This window comes from Salmo salar, chromosome 03 (assembly GCF_965601325.2).
Source record: "Salmo salar chromosome 03, fSalSal1, whole genome shotgun sequence".
Classification (NCBI taxonomy): Eukaryota; Metazoa; Chordata; class Actinopteri; order Salmoniformes; family Salmonidae; genus Salmo; species Salmo salar.
This window is the reverse complement of record NC_138293.1, coordinates 45,722,724-45,738,101: the sequence shown is the minus strand read 5'-3', so window position 1 is coordinate 45,738,101 and position 15,378 is coordinate 45,722,724. Positions and strand designations below refer to the sequence as shown.

General features: G+C 42.8%; 1 protein-coding gene across 24 annotated transcripts in view; it reads right to left on the bottom strand.

The window, feature by feature from the left end:
• mbnl1 (muscleblind-like splicing regulator 1) overlaps positions 1–15,378 on the bottom strand; it is a 93,952-nt gene that overhangs the window by 17,649 nt on the left and 60,925 nt on the right. The gene's annotated exons all lie outside the window — the stretch shown is intronic.

The following is a 15,378-nucleotide window of genomic DNA, read 5'->3' as shown; positions in this document are numbered from 1 at the left end:
TAATTCTGGCCCTTCTTTGGACACTGTGTTAACAAACCTCCAAACGAGCGTCAATGCCATACAACACTCATTCCGTGGCCTCCAACTGCTCTTAAATGCTAGTATAACTAAATGCATGCCCTTCAAACCATCGCTGCTTGCACCTGCCCGCCCAACTAGCATCACTACTCTGGACGGTTCTGACTTAGAATATGTGGACAACTACAAATACATAGGTGTCTGGCTAGACTGTAAACTCTCCTTCCAGACTCATATTAAGCATCTCCAATCCAAAATTAAATCTAGAATCGGCTTCCTATTTCGCAACAAAGCCTCCTTCACTCACGCTGCCAAACATACCCTCGTAAAACTGACTATCCTACCGATCCTCGAATTCGGCGATGTCATCCGTTTTGTCACCAAAGCCCCATATACCACCCACCACTGCAACCTGTATGCTCTCGTCGGCTGGCTCTCGCTACATATTCGTCGCCGAACCCACTGGCTCCAGGTCATCTATAAGTCTTTGCTAGGTAAAGCTCCGCCTTATCTCAGCTCACTGGTCACTATAGCAACACCCACCCGTAGCATGCGCTCCAGCAGGTATATCTCACTGGTCATCCCCAAAGCCAACACTTTGGCTGCCTTTCCTTCCAGTTCTCTGCTGCCAATAACTGGAACGAATTGCAAAAATCGCTGAAGTTGGAGACTTAGATCTCACTCACTAACTTTAAGCATCAGCTATCTGAGCAGCTTACCGATCGCCGGAGCTATACACAGCCAATCTGTAAATAGCCCATCCAACTACCTACCTCATCCCCATATTGTTTTTATTTACTTTTTTTTTGCTCTTTTGCACACCAGAATTTATACTTGCACATCATCATCTGGACATTATCACTCCACTGTTAATTTGCTAAATTGTAATTACTTCGCTACTACTAACTCCTTACTCCTTTTGCACACACTGTATATAGATTTTCTATTGTGTTATTGACTGTACTTTTGTTTATCCCATGTGTAACTCTGTGTTTTTTTTTTTTTTGTTGCACTGCTTTGCTTTGGCCAGGTCGCAGTTGTAAATGATAACTTGTTCTCAACTGGTCTACCTGGTTAAATAAAGGTGAAATTAAAAAAAATAATAATCAAAGAGTTGGCCTGTTGGGAATTAGTGATGTCATCAGCCTCGTCCCTTGCTTGAGGAACAATAGAGGAGAAATAGAGAACAAAAGAGGAAAGGACCCCCCCCCCCCCCACACACACACTTTTGCTACATCATGACTTACCTGGACCACCTATTGAGATGTGCCTTTTGTTAAGTAATCAGGTGTTAAAAGAAGTGAAAAGGAGACTGGAGTGCCACTTTCAGCTGACGACTGTGTGCGTGTTTCTGTGTGACTGTGTGTGTGTGTGATATGCTGGGAGCTGTTTATAGCTGCACGCCCCTAACCCTGTTTCACCCTAGGTCTGGGCTATGCCAGGCACTAACTAATTGTTAAGGGATCTTTATTTCTGCTCTATCCTGTGGGACAGAAATGTCTATGTGTGTTTCTTTGTGCATATGTCAGTGCGTGTGTCTTTATGCATACTTGCACGTGTGTCTTCATACATGTGTATGTTCAGGTCAGAAGAGGGTCTCTGTGACCCTATTTTTTATTTTTTTTCAATTTTACTGTTATTTTACCAGGTAAGTTGACTGAGAACATGTTCTCATTTACAGCAACAACCTGGGGAATCGTTACAGGGGTGAGGAGGGGGATGAATTAGCCACTTGTAAGCTGGGGATGATTAGGTGACTGTGATGGTATGAGGGACAGCTTGGGAATTTAGCCAGGACACCGAGGTTAACACCCCTACTCTTATGATAAGTGCCATGGGATCTTTGATGACCTCAGAGAGTCAGGACACCCATTTAACATCCCATCCGAAAGACAGCACCCTACACAGGGAAATGTCCCCAATCACTACCCCGGGGGCATTGGGATATTTTTTTAGACCTGAGGAAAAAGTGCGTCCTACTGGCCCTCCAACACCACTTTCAGCAGCAACTGGTCTCCCATCCAGAGACTGACCAGGACCAACCCTGCTTAGCTACAGAAACAAGCCAGCAGTGGGATGCAGGGTGTTATGCTGCTGGTGCAGGGTGGTGTGCTGCTGGTGCAGGGTGGTGTGCTGCTGGTGCAGGGTGATATGCTGCTGGCTGGATGGACTGCTATCCAGACATCCAGCTAGGCTACATGTCAGACAGGAGATATAAATACATTTCACTCATATGATACATAGATATTGTATCACAGGGCAATATGAGGTCAAACTTCAAAGCGTCAGTGCCAAGAGATAATGAACTAGGAGAGATCGTTTTATGCTGTCTGCTAGGAATACACACTGCCAAGAAGGAGGGGTCTGAGTCGCAAAAATACTGGTGGACTGGGGTCAGAATAGTTCAAGTGTCACACACAGGCGTACACACACACTGGAGTCATGTTCATGTAACAGGTGGCGCACACACATCATGCACATAGCCCTGTTCTTTACAACAGATATTTATTTACTGACATTCCATGGGCACAGCTGAGCCGACCGGCCGTGGCAGCAGGGTCCTCCCACTGGGGACACACTGGTTGAATCAACGTTGTTTCCACATCATTTTTATGAAATTACATTGAACCAATGTGGAATAGGTGTTGAATTTACATCAGTGCCTAGTGGGCACACTCAATCACAAATAGAGCTGCTGCCTGGGTGCTTCTCAATAGTCTAACATATATGCCTCTCTTTGTCTCCTTTCCTCTATTCGCAATGACATGAAATACTTGGACAGGTCAAAGGAAGCAAATTCCTGGTGGGCATTCTCCATATTGCTTTCATCCTGGGTTTTCAGATCAGTGGAGAGGAAGGAAAGGAGATAAGGAGAGGAAACCACGTTGGACAATTAGGATGCACCCTCAGAAGTTTCGTTACTCAGATACAGGCAGGAAAAAGTGTTGTGCATAAGAGTGTTATTGTGTCTGCGTCACAGCACACCACGTCAGTCACAACTACAACAGGAGACGTAACGCCTCGGGACAGTGTGTGTGTGTGTGTGTGTGTGTGTGTGTTATGCCTCTCGGACAGTGTCTATCACAAAGAGAGGGACGTCTAGCCTACGCAGACATCTGACTTGTTGAGACTTGTGACTCAGAAATGTCAACAACTGGGTCAAATTTGAACTCATGATCCCTGCCTCAGCACTGCTGTGTGACTGACTGGCTGGTTTAAGCACTGTTATTAAACCATATCACTACATGTACTTAACCTAAATTGCTATAGATAATGGTGAAGGCTTAACGACTGGCATATGAAATGTAGGTTAAATGGTAAATGGTTGAAAGTAGGCTTGGGCGATATACCGTTTATACCATATATCTGGGTATTTCAAAATATGATTTTCAATATGGTATTTTTTTTAAATATACATTGTTATGGGGGGGGGGGGCTGCTACGCCACTGCTTATACCTAACTATAAGTTAAGTATAACTATAAGAAATCTAAGATGTGTCAAATAAATTATATCTAGCTCAGGACTCCAGCTATGCATTTGGTTTGCTAATTTGCTAACTAAGAGGCACGATTTCAAGATCAAGCTTCTTCGTTACAGCATAGACATTCAATCCCCTCCTGGATCAAGATCCCTGTTGTCTAAATTGTATTTATACAAATAGCGCCCCTTGTGTGCACATTCACTAATACGTATACCCAGGTATGGTACAGAAACGATATGATGGTATGAAAATCTGGATACCGCCCAACACTAGCTGAAAGAATCAACCTCTCTGTCATTCAAGTTAAATGGTGCATGCAGGCAGAAGGGCTATGTGCTCTATGTGATGGTAACACATCACCAAGTTAACAGGAGTTATGATTGTAAACATGTTCAGAGAGGTCAAAAAGGAGAGGCCAAATTGAAATATCGATACAGTTCTTAGACTGGACTGATGGACTAACTGGCTAATGTTCAAAAGCTGTGAGTCAGAAACTTGGAGAGAAATTATGCAGAGCTTGTTTTGAAAGAGGTTCTAGACCCATACAGAACTGTTCTGAAAAGATGTTCTAAATCTACAGATTACTTTCCTGAAAAGAGATTTGGTCATCCAGAGGCGGTGCTCGTAATGACCGGGGACTTTAATGCAGGGAAAATAAATCAGTTTTACCTCATTTCTACCAGCATGTTAAATATACAACCAGAGGAAAAAAAACTTTTGGCCACCTTTACTCCACACACAGAGATGCATACAAAGCTCTCCCTCGCCCTCCATTTGGCAAATCTGACCATAATTATATCCTCCTGATTCCTGCATACAAGCAAAAACTAAAGCAGGAAGTACCAGTGACTCACTCAATACGGAAGTGGTCAGATGACGCAGATGCTAAGCTACAGGACTGTTTTGCTAGTACAGACTGGAATATGTTTCGGGATTCTTCCGATGGCATTGATGAGTACATCACCTCAGTCACTGGCTTCATCAATAAGTGCATCGATGACATCGTCCCCACAGTAACCGTACGCACATACCCAATCAGAGCTGCTGATTTCAAGGAGTGGGACTTTAACCCGGACGCTTATAAGAAATCCCGCTATACCCTCAGACAAACCATCAAACAGGCAAAGCGTCAATACAGGACTAAGATGAATCGTACTACACCAATGTAAGACCTTCAAACAGGTCAATATTCACACCAGGACGAGTACTCTGAGCATGCGCTGACCAACTGGCAAGTGTCTTCACTGACATGTTCAACCTCTCCCTGACTGAGTCTGTAATAACATGTTTCAAGCAGACCACCATAGTCCCTGTGCCCAAGAACACTAAGGTAACCTGCCTAAAGGACTACCGACACGTAGCACTCACAACTGTAATCATGAAGTGCTTTGAAAGGCTGGTCATGGCTCAAATCAACACCATTATCCCAGAAACCCTAGACCCACTCCAATTTGCAGATCACCCCAACAGATCCACAGATGACACACTCCACACTGCCCTTTCCCACCTGGACAAAAGGAACACCTATGTGAGAATGCTATTCATTGTCTACAGCTCACCGTTCAACACCATAGTGCCCTCAAAGCTCATAACTAAGCTAAGAATCCTGGGACTAAACACCTCCCTCTGCAACTGGATCCTTGACTTCCTGACAAGCCACCCCCAGGTGGTAAGGGTAGGTGACAACTAGAGCTTTACCGATTCAGATTTTTCAACACCGATACCGATTATTGGAGGACCAAAAAAAAGCTGCTACCGATTAAATCGGCCGATTTTTATATATATATTTGGAATAATGACAATTACAGCAATACTGAATGAACACTTTTATTTTAACTTAATATAATACATAAATAAAAATAAATGTAGTCTCAAATAAATAATGAAACATGTTCAATTTGGTTTAAATAATGCAAAAACACAGTGTTGGAGAAGAAAGTAAAAGTGCAATATGTGCCATGTAAAAAAGCTAACGTTTAAGTTCCTTGTTCAGAACATGAGAACATATGAAAGCTGGTGGTTCCTTTTAACATGAGTCTTCAATATTCCCAGTTAAGAAGTTTTAGGTTGAAGTTATTATAGGAATTATAGGACTATTTCTTTCTACACCATTTGTATTTCATATACCTTTGACTATTGGATGTTCTTATAGTCACTATAGTATTGTCAGCCTAATCTCGGGAGTTGATAGGCTTGAAGTCATAAACAGCATTGTGCTTCAAGCATTGCGAAGAGCTGCTGGCAAACACAGGAAAGTGCTGTTTGAATGAAATACGGAACCGTTCCGTATTTTATCGAACGGGTGGCATCCATAAGTCTACATATTGCTGTTACATTGCACAACCTTCAATGTTATGTAATAATTATGTAAAATTCTGGCAAATTAATTACGGTCTTTGTTAGGAAGAAATGGTCTACACACAGTTCGCAACGAGCCAGGCAGCCCAAACTGCTGCATATACCCTGACTCTGCTTGCACAGAACGCAAGAGTAGTGACACAATTTCCCTAGTTATTATTGCCTGCTGACATGATTTTCTTTTAACTAAATATGCAGGTTTAAAAATATATACTTGTGTATTGATTTTAAGAAAGACATTGATGTTTATGGTTAGGTACATTGGTGCAACGACAGTGCTTTTTTCACGAATGTGCTTGTTAAATCATCACCCGTTTGGCGAAGTAGGATGTGATTCAATGAGAAATTAACAGGCACCCCATTGATTATTTGCAACGCAGGACAAGCTAGTTAAACTAGTAATATCATCAAACATGTGTAGTTAACTAGTGGTTATGTTAGCTCAGTTGGTAGCTCAGTTGTAGCTCAGTTGGTAGAGCATGGTGTTTGCAACACCAGGGTTGTGGGTTCGAAAAAAATATATATATATAAAAAAAATATGTATGAAATGTATGCATTCACTACTGTAAGTCGCTCTGGATAAGAGCGTCTGCTAAATGACTAAAATGTTAAAATTGATTGTTTTTTATAAGATAAGTTTAATGCTAGCTAACTTACCTTGGCTCCTTGCTGCACTCGCATAACAGGTGGTCAGCCTGCCACGCAGTCTCCTCGTGGAGTGCAATGTAACCGGCCATACCCGGCGTCCAAAAATGCCGATTACCGATTGTTATGAAAACTTGAAATCGGCCCTAATTAAATCGGCCATGCCGATTAATCGGTCGACCTCTAGTAACAACACATCTGCCACGCTGATCCTCAACACGGGGGCCCCTCAAGACTGCGTGCTTAGTCCCCTCCTGTACTCCCTGTTCACCCAGGACTGCATGGCCAGGCATGACTCCAACACCATCATTAAGTTTGCCGACGACACAACAGTGGTAGGCCTGATCACCGACAATAATGAGACAGCAAATAGGGAGGAGGTCAGAGACCTGGCTTTGTGGTGCCAGGATAACAACCTCTCCCTCAACGTGAGCAAGACAAAGGAGATGATTGTGGACTACAGAAAAAGAAGGACAGAGCACGCCCCCATTCTCCTCGACGGGGCTGTAGTGGAGCAGGTTGAGAACTTTGAGTTCCTTTGGTGTCCACAACACCAACAAACTATCATGGTCCAAACACACCAAGACAGACAAAGCCTATTCCCCCTCAGGATTTGGCATGGGTCCTCAGATCCTGAAAAGGTTTTACAGCTGCACCATCGAGAGCATCCTGACTGGTTGGCATGGTATGGCAACTGCTCGGCCTCCGACCTCAAGGTACTACAGAGGGTAGTACATCACTGGGGCCAAGCTTCCTGCCATCCAGGACCTCTATACCAGGCGGTGTCAGAGGAAGGCCCTAAAAATTGTCAAAGACTCCAGCCACCCTTGTCATAGACTGTTGTCGGCAAGCAGTACCGGAGAACCAAGTCTAGGTCCAAAAGCCTTCTTAACAGCTTCTAACCCCAAGCCATAAGACTCCTGAACAGCTAATCAAATAGCTACCCAGACTATTTGCATTGTCCCCACCCCCTCTTTTACACTGCTGCTACTCTCATTTTATTATCTATGCATAGTCACTTTAACTCTACCTACATGTACATACTAGCTCAATTACCTCGACTAACCTGTGGCCCCGCACATTGACGCTGTACAAGTACCCCCTGTATATAGCCTCACAACTGTTATTTTACTGCTGCTCTTTAAATATTAGTTATTTACATGTTTTACTTATCTATTTTTTACTTAACACTTATTTTTCTTAAAACTGCATTGTTGGTTAAGGGCTTGTAAGTAAGCATTTCACTGTAAGGTCTACTTACAGTGAAATGTTGTATTTGGCGCATGTGGTATTCGGCGCATGTGACCAATAAACATTTGATTAGAACAACGAAGAAGTGTTCTGAAAAGAGGTTCTAGCTCTAAGCAGAACTGTTCCCAAAAAGAAGATCTAAAACTGAGCAGAAGTGAGCATATTCAAAGCTACTAGTATGGGCTCAAATCTCATGAGCTGAACTGGCATTCATAAACATTCTGACACATAATGGTGAGCAGCGAGGGGGAGCTCTGAAACAGAGCTGCAGCTCTGATAGCAGTCAGCCAGAGACTGGCATGCGGGGTGGGGGGGCTAGTTAACGAGCCGTGAGGGATCACGTTGCGCTCCCCCCCACCTGACCCCATCCGTTCCACGTTGGACTTACTCTAGTGGCATTCGGCGAGGGAGGACCGTTGACCCCCGCATAGGAAACCATTAGGGCCTGACATTACTGACACGGCTGCTCTGCTGAGTCATCTCTTATGCAGAAATAAGAGCAGTGGCTAAAGAAGGCTGCCATTTTGAATAGTGAAATATGCCCCAGCAGAGGAAATGTCAGCCTGTGTACGCTGTGCAGGGGATAGACATAGTGATTCACATACGGTAGCGTAACCCTGTGTCAGTGAAATACTAGAACCTGCTGCATGAGAAGTCCTTAGTGACGGTCAGAGATAGAGAGGAATGAGGGGGAGAGAGTGCAAGAGTGATAAGGTAGAGGGAGCAAGAGACACACGCCAACAGAGATACATGTAGATGGATAGAGATAAAAAGAAAGAGATTGGCAAAGAGAGAGAATGAGAGATAAATAGAGAGACGGGGAAAGAGAGACAGTCAGACAGATGTTCGCTCTCATATGATGTTTTTTTGCTTCTGTGCTGTTATTACATCAGGGGCCTTGAGGAGCACCCACCAAGTACACGGCAACAGACCAGCCCAGTGTTCCAGTCCTAACAACAGCCAAATTCCAGCACTAACAACAGCGGAATCCCTGCTTGCTCACTGATCCCTCACAGATACATAAAGGAAACTCTGTAATGGAACGCCACAGACTTATAAAGGCATATAATCACTATTATTTCGTAAGGAGAGGAAAAGCAAGGCACACTACAACAATGAAATTGTCTTCATTATTCAAATATCCTATACATCCATATGCAACAGTTCCTTATATCTCTGTCTAATGTAAGTTATCATTAGTATACTTTCATTATAATGAGAACCACATTATGAGAAGCAGCTGGGTAATACTGTTTCATAAGAATAGTCTTATAAATATAGCCTGACAAATCTGAGGTCTCTCTTTCCTCTCTTTCCTCTGCTGGTGGAAAACAAGCCTTATTCCACTGTTCTAAAGTACCAGGGGCCTCATTTATAACCATTGTGTACATTTTATACTAAAGACCTTCGTGTGCCATTTCAGAAAAATATTTTGATTCATAAACTTGGTGTACACCATGTTTCCGTTATAAATCTGACCCATCATGAAATTGTGCGCGTGTGAATGAGCATTATACAGTGAGGGAAAAAGTATTTGATCCCCTGCTGATTTTGTACGTTTGCCCACTGACAAAGAAATTATCAGTCTATAATTTTAATGGTAGATTTATTTGAACAGTGTGGTTCAGTTGGTAGAGCATGGTGTGTGCAACGCCAGGGTTGTGGGTTTGATTCCCACGGGGGGCCAGTACAAAAACAAAAAATGCATGAAATGAAAATGAAATGTATGTATTCACTACTGTAAGTCGCTCTGGATAAGAGCGTCTGCTAAATGACTAAAATGTAATGATGTAAATGTAAAAAAATCCAGAAAAACGCATGTCAAAAATGTTATAAAATGATTTGCATTTTAATGAGGGAAATGAGTATTTGACCCCTCTGCAAAACATGACTTAGTACTTGTTGGCAATCACAGAGGTCAGACGTTTCTTGTAGTTGGCCACCAGTTTTGCACACATCTTAGGAGGGATTTTGTCCCACTCCTCTTTGCAGATTTTCTCCAAGTCATTAAGGTTTCGAGGCTGACGTTTGGCAACTCGAACCTTCAGCTCCCTCCACAGATTTTCTATGGGATTAAGGTCTGGAGACTGGCTAGGCCACTCCAGGACCTTAACCTGTTATGGCTAGGGGGCAGTATTTTTACAGCCGGATAAAAAACATACCCGATTTAATCTGATTATTACTCCTGCCCAGAAACTAGAATATGCATATAATTATTAGCTTTGGATAGAAAACACTCCAAAGTTTCTAAAACTGTTTGAATGGTGTCTGTGAGTATAACAGAACTCATTTGGCAGGCCAAAACCTGAGAAGATTCCATGCAGGAAGTGCCCTGTCTGACAATTTCTTGCCCTTCTTGATTATCTCTATCCATTACAGAGGATCTCTGCTGTTACGTGACACTTCCTACGGCTCCCATGGGCTCTCAGAAGGCGGCAAAAAGCTGAATCGTGGCTTTGCAGGCTCTGGTTGTAAAAAAGTAGCGCGTTTGGATAGTGGCTGGTTACAGTACTGTGAGACTCAGGCGCGTGCCCGCGTGGACCCCATGCTTTGTTTTCTTTCGTCTGTTTACCTAAACGCAGATTCCCAGTCAGAATATTATCGCTTTTTTACGAGAAAATGGCATAAAAATTGATTTTAAACAGCGGTTGACATGCTTCGAAGTACGGTAATGGAATATTTAGAAATCTTTTGTCACGAAATGCGCCATGCTCGTGACCCTTATTTACACTTCGGATAGTGTCTTGAACGCACGAACAAAACACCGCTGTTTGGATATAACTACGGATTATTTTGAACCAAACCAACATTTGTTATTGAAGTAGCCGTCCTGGGAGTGCATTCTGACGAAGAACATCAAAGGTAATCAAACTTTTCTAATAGTAAATCTGACTTTGGTCAGGGCTAAACTTGGTGGGTGTCTAAATAGCTAGCCGTGATGGCTGGGCTATCTACTCAGAATATTGCAAAATGTGCTTTCACCGAAAAGCTATTTCAAAATCGGACACCTCGATTGCACAAAGGAGTTCTGTATCTATAATTCTTAAAATAATTGTTATGTTTTTTGTGAACGTTTATCGTGAGTAATTTAGTAAATTCCCCGGAGGTTTGCGGGGGGTATGCTAGTTCTGAACGTCACATGCTAATGTAAAAAGCTGTTTTTTGATATAAATATGAACTTGATTGAACAAAACATGCATGTATATTATAACATAATGTCCTAGGTGTGTCATCTGATGAAGATCATCAAAGGTTAGTGCTGCATTTAGCTGTGGTTTTGTTTTTTGTGACATTATATGCTAGCTTGAAAAATGGGTGTCTGATTATTTCTGGCTGGGTACTCTGCTGACATAATCTGATGTTTTGCTTTCGCTGTAAAGCCTTTTTGAAATCGGACAGTGTGGTTAGATAAAGGCGAGTCTTGTCTTTAAAATGCTGTGAAATAGTCATATGTTTGAAAAATTGAAGTTTTTGTATTTTAGAGGAATTTGTAATTCGCGCCACGCCTATCATTGAATATTGGAGCAGGTGTTGCGCTAGCGGAACGTCTAGATGTAAGAGGTTAATGTGCTTCTTCTTGAGCCACTCCTTTGTTGCCTTGGCCGTGTGTTTTGGGTCATTGTCATGCTGGAATACCCATCCACGACCCATTTTCAATGCCCTGGCTGAGGGAAGGAGGTTCTCACCCAAGATTTGACGGTACATGGCCCCGTCCATCGTCCCTTTGATGCGGTGAAGTTGTCCTGTCCCCTTAGCAGAAAAACACCCCCAAAGCAACATGTTTCCACCTCCATGTTTGACGGTGGGGATGGTGTTCTTGGGGTCATAGGCAGCATTCCTCCTCCTCCAAACACGGCGAGTTGAGTTGATGCCAAAGTGCTCCAATTTGGTCTCATCTGACTACAACACTTTCACCCAGTTGTCCTCTGAATCATTCAGATGTTCATTGGCAAACTTCAGACAGGCATGTATATGTGCTTTCTTGAGCAGGGGGACCTTGCGGGCGCTGCAGGATTTCAGTCCTTCACGGCGTAGTGTGTTACCAATTGTTTTCTTGGTGACTATGGTCCCAGCTGCCTTGAGATCATTGACAAGATCCTCCCGTGTAGTTCTGGGCTGATTCCTCATCGTTCTCATGATCATTGCAACTCCACGAGGTGAGATCTTGCATGGAGCCCCAGGCCGAGGGAGATTGACAGTTCTTTTGTGTTTCTTCCATTTGCGAATAATCGCACCAACTGTTGTCACCTTCTCATCAAGCTGCTTGGCGATGGTCTTGTAGCCCATTCCAGCCTTGTGTAGGTCTACAATCTTGTCCTTGACATCCTTGGAGAGCTCTTTGGTCTTGGCCATGGTGGAGAGTTTGGAATTTGATTGATTGATTGCTTCTGTGGACAGGTGTCTTTTATACAGGTAACAAGCTGAGATTAGGAGCGCCGCCTTTAACCTCTTCGCTATAGGGGGCAGTATTTTCACGGCCGGATGAAAAACATACCCAAATTAAACGGCCTACTACTCGGGCCCAGAGTCAAATATTTGCATATTATTAGTATATTTGGATAGAAACCGCTCGGAAGTTTCTAAAACTGTTTGAATGATGTCTGTGAGTATAACAGAACTCATATGGCAGGCAAAAACCTTCGAAAAATCCAACCAGGATGTGGGAAGTCTGAGAATTGTAGTCTTTCAGACCATTTTCTATTGAAAAGAGTGTCTGTGGGGTCAACTTGCACTTCCTAAGGCTTCCACTAGATGTCAATAGTCTTTACAAAGTTGTTTGAGTCTTCTATGGTGAATTCTGACCGAATAACAGCCGGTTCAAGCGGTGTACTGTCTGAGGTCATGTAGTTACTTCATGCGCATTCATTTCTTGTGGAAGTGGGAGTCCTTCCGAGTGCATTCCGCCAAAGATCAGCAAAGGTAAGAAAATATTTATAACAGTATTTTAGAGTTTTGACGACTCCGTGGCTTGACGTCTAACTGTATAGCTTGCATTGATGGTTGAGCTATGTACTCAGGATATTGAACAATGTGCTTTCTCCGTAAAATTATTTTGAAATCTGACACAGCGGTTGCATTAAGAGGTAGTAAATCTATAATTCTTTAAATAATTGTTATATATTTTGTCAACGTTTATGATGAGTATTTCTGTAAATTAATGTGCACATTGTGGTCAGTTGGAGGCTAATCATTTTCTGAACATCACACGCCAATGTAAAATGCTGTTTTTGGATATAAATATGAACTTGATTGAACAAAACATACATGTATTTTGTAATATGATGTCCTTGGAGTGTCATCTGATGAAGATCGTCAAAGGTTAGTGCTTCATTTGAGCTGGATTTTGGGGTTTTGTGACACATCTCCTTGTTAGGAAAATGGCTATATGGCTTTTCTTGTTTAGGTGGTGTCCTAACATAATCTAATGTTTTGCTTTCGCTGTAAAGCCTTTTTGAAATCGGACAACGTGGTTGGATTCAGGAGAAGTGTATCTTTAAAATGGTGTAAAATAGTCATATGTTTGAGAAATTGAAATTATTAGACTTTTGATGTTTTGAATTTCGCGCCCTGCTGTTCGATTGGCTGTTGGCTAGGCGTTCCGCTGGCGGAACGGGGTTCCGTTAGCGGAACGCCTAGATGCAAGAAGTTAAGAGTGTGCTCCTAATCTCAGCTCGTTACCTGTATAAAAGACACCTGGGAGACACAAATCTTTCTGATTGAGAGGGGGTCAAATACTTATTTCCCTCATTAAAATGCAAATCAATTTATAACATTTTTTACATTTGTTTTTCTGGATTTTTTTGTTGTTATTCTGTCTCTCACTGTTTAAATAAACCTACCATTAAAATTATAGACTGATCATTTCTTTGTCAGTGGGCAAACGTACAAAATCAGCAAGGGATCAAATACTTTTTTCCCCCACTGTAATTGTCTCCTCAGATAAATTGCTGTATGCAGTGGTAGTCTACGCACTTCCATGCAAAACATCAACTGTCTGTTCAGCTGTTAAATTCTACTGTATATTATAAACCGAGCTCCCTTTCGGATGCATAGAGCAAAGACTTGACTAACAGGCACAATTAAATGAGACATGCGCATGGTTGTTGTACGGCTACTTCGGGAACTTTATATGGCCAGAAAAGGTGAGGAATTTATTCTGTAATGGTTATGATATATGCTATGTAAACTCAGCAAAAAAAGAAACATCCTCCCACTGTCAACTGCGTTTATTTTACCTATCCTCGACTTCGGCGATGTCATTTACAAAATAGCCTCCAACACTCTACTCAGCAAACTGGATATAGTCTATCACAGTGCCATCCACCTTGTCACCAAAGCCCCATATCCTACCCACCACTGCGACCTGTATGCTCTTGTTGGCTGGCCCTCGCTACATATTCGTCACCAAATCCACTGGCTCCAGGTCATCTATAAGTTTTTGCTAGGTAAAGCCCCACCTTATCCCAGCTCACTGGTCACCATAGCAACACTCACCCGTAGCACGCGCTCCAGCAGATATATTTCACTGGTCATCCTCGAAGCCAACACTTCCTTTGGCTGCCTTTCCTTCCAGTTCTCTGCTGCCAATGACTGGAACGAATTGCAAAAATCACTGAAGTTGGAGATCTACCTCTCTAAATTTAAGCATCAACTGTCAAAGCAGTTTACCGATCACTGTAGCTGTACACAGCCAATCTGTAAATAGCACACCCAACTACCTCATCCCCATATTGTTATTTATCTTCTTGCTCTTTTGCACCCCAGTATCTCTACTTGCACATCATCATCTGCACATCTATCACTCCAGTGTTAATGCTAAATTGTAATTATTTCGCCTCTATGGCCTATTTATTGCCTTACCTCCCTAATCTTCTACATTTGCACACACTGTACATAGCTTTTTCTATTGTGTTATGGACTGTATGTTTGTTTACATGTAACTCTGTGTTGTTGTTTTTGTCGCACTGCTTTGCTTTATCTTGGCCAGGTTACAGTTGTAAATGAGAACTTGTTCTCAACTGGCCTACCTGGTCAAATAAAGGTGAAATAAAAAATAAAATAGATCAAATAAAAAATGTCAGCAAACAACATGGAGGTCATGTCAGGATGAGTCTGCAGGAAGGGTACCACATGAGAGAGGAGGATGTCTTCCCTGTAACGCACAGCATTGAGGTTGCCTGCAATGACAACAAGCTCAGTCCGATGATGCTTTGACACACCGCCCCAGACCATGACGGACCGTCCACCTTCAAATTGATCCCGCTCCAGAGTACAGGCCTCGGTTTAACGCTCATTCCTTCGATGATAAATGCGAATCCGACCATCACCCTTGGTGAGACAAAACCATGACTCGTCAGTGAAGAGCACTTTTTGCCAGTCCGTCTGGTCCAGCAACGGTGGGTTTGTGCCCATGGGCGATGTTGTTGCCGGTGATGTCTAGTGAGTACCTGCCTTACAACAGGCCTACAAGCCCTCAGTCCAGCCTCTCTCAGCCTATTGCGGACAATCTGAGCACTGATGGAGGGATTGTGCGTTCCTAGTGTAACTCGGGAAGTTGTTGTTGCCATCCTGTACCTGTCCCGCAAGTGTGATGTTCGGATGTACCGATCCTGTGCAGGTGTT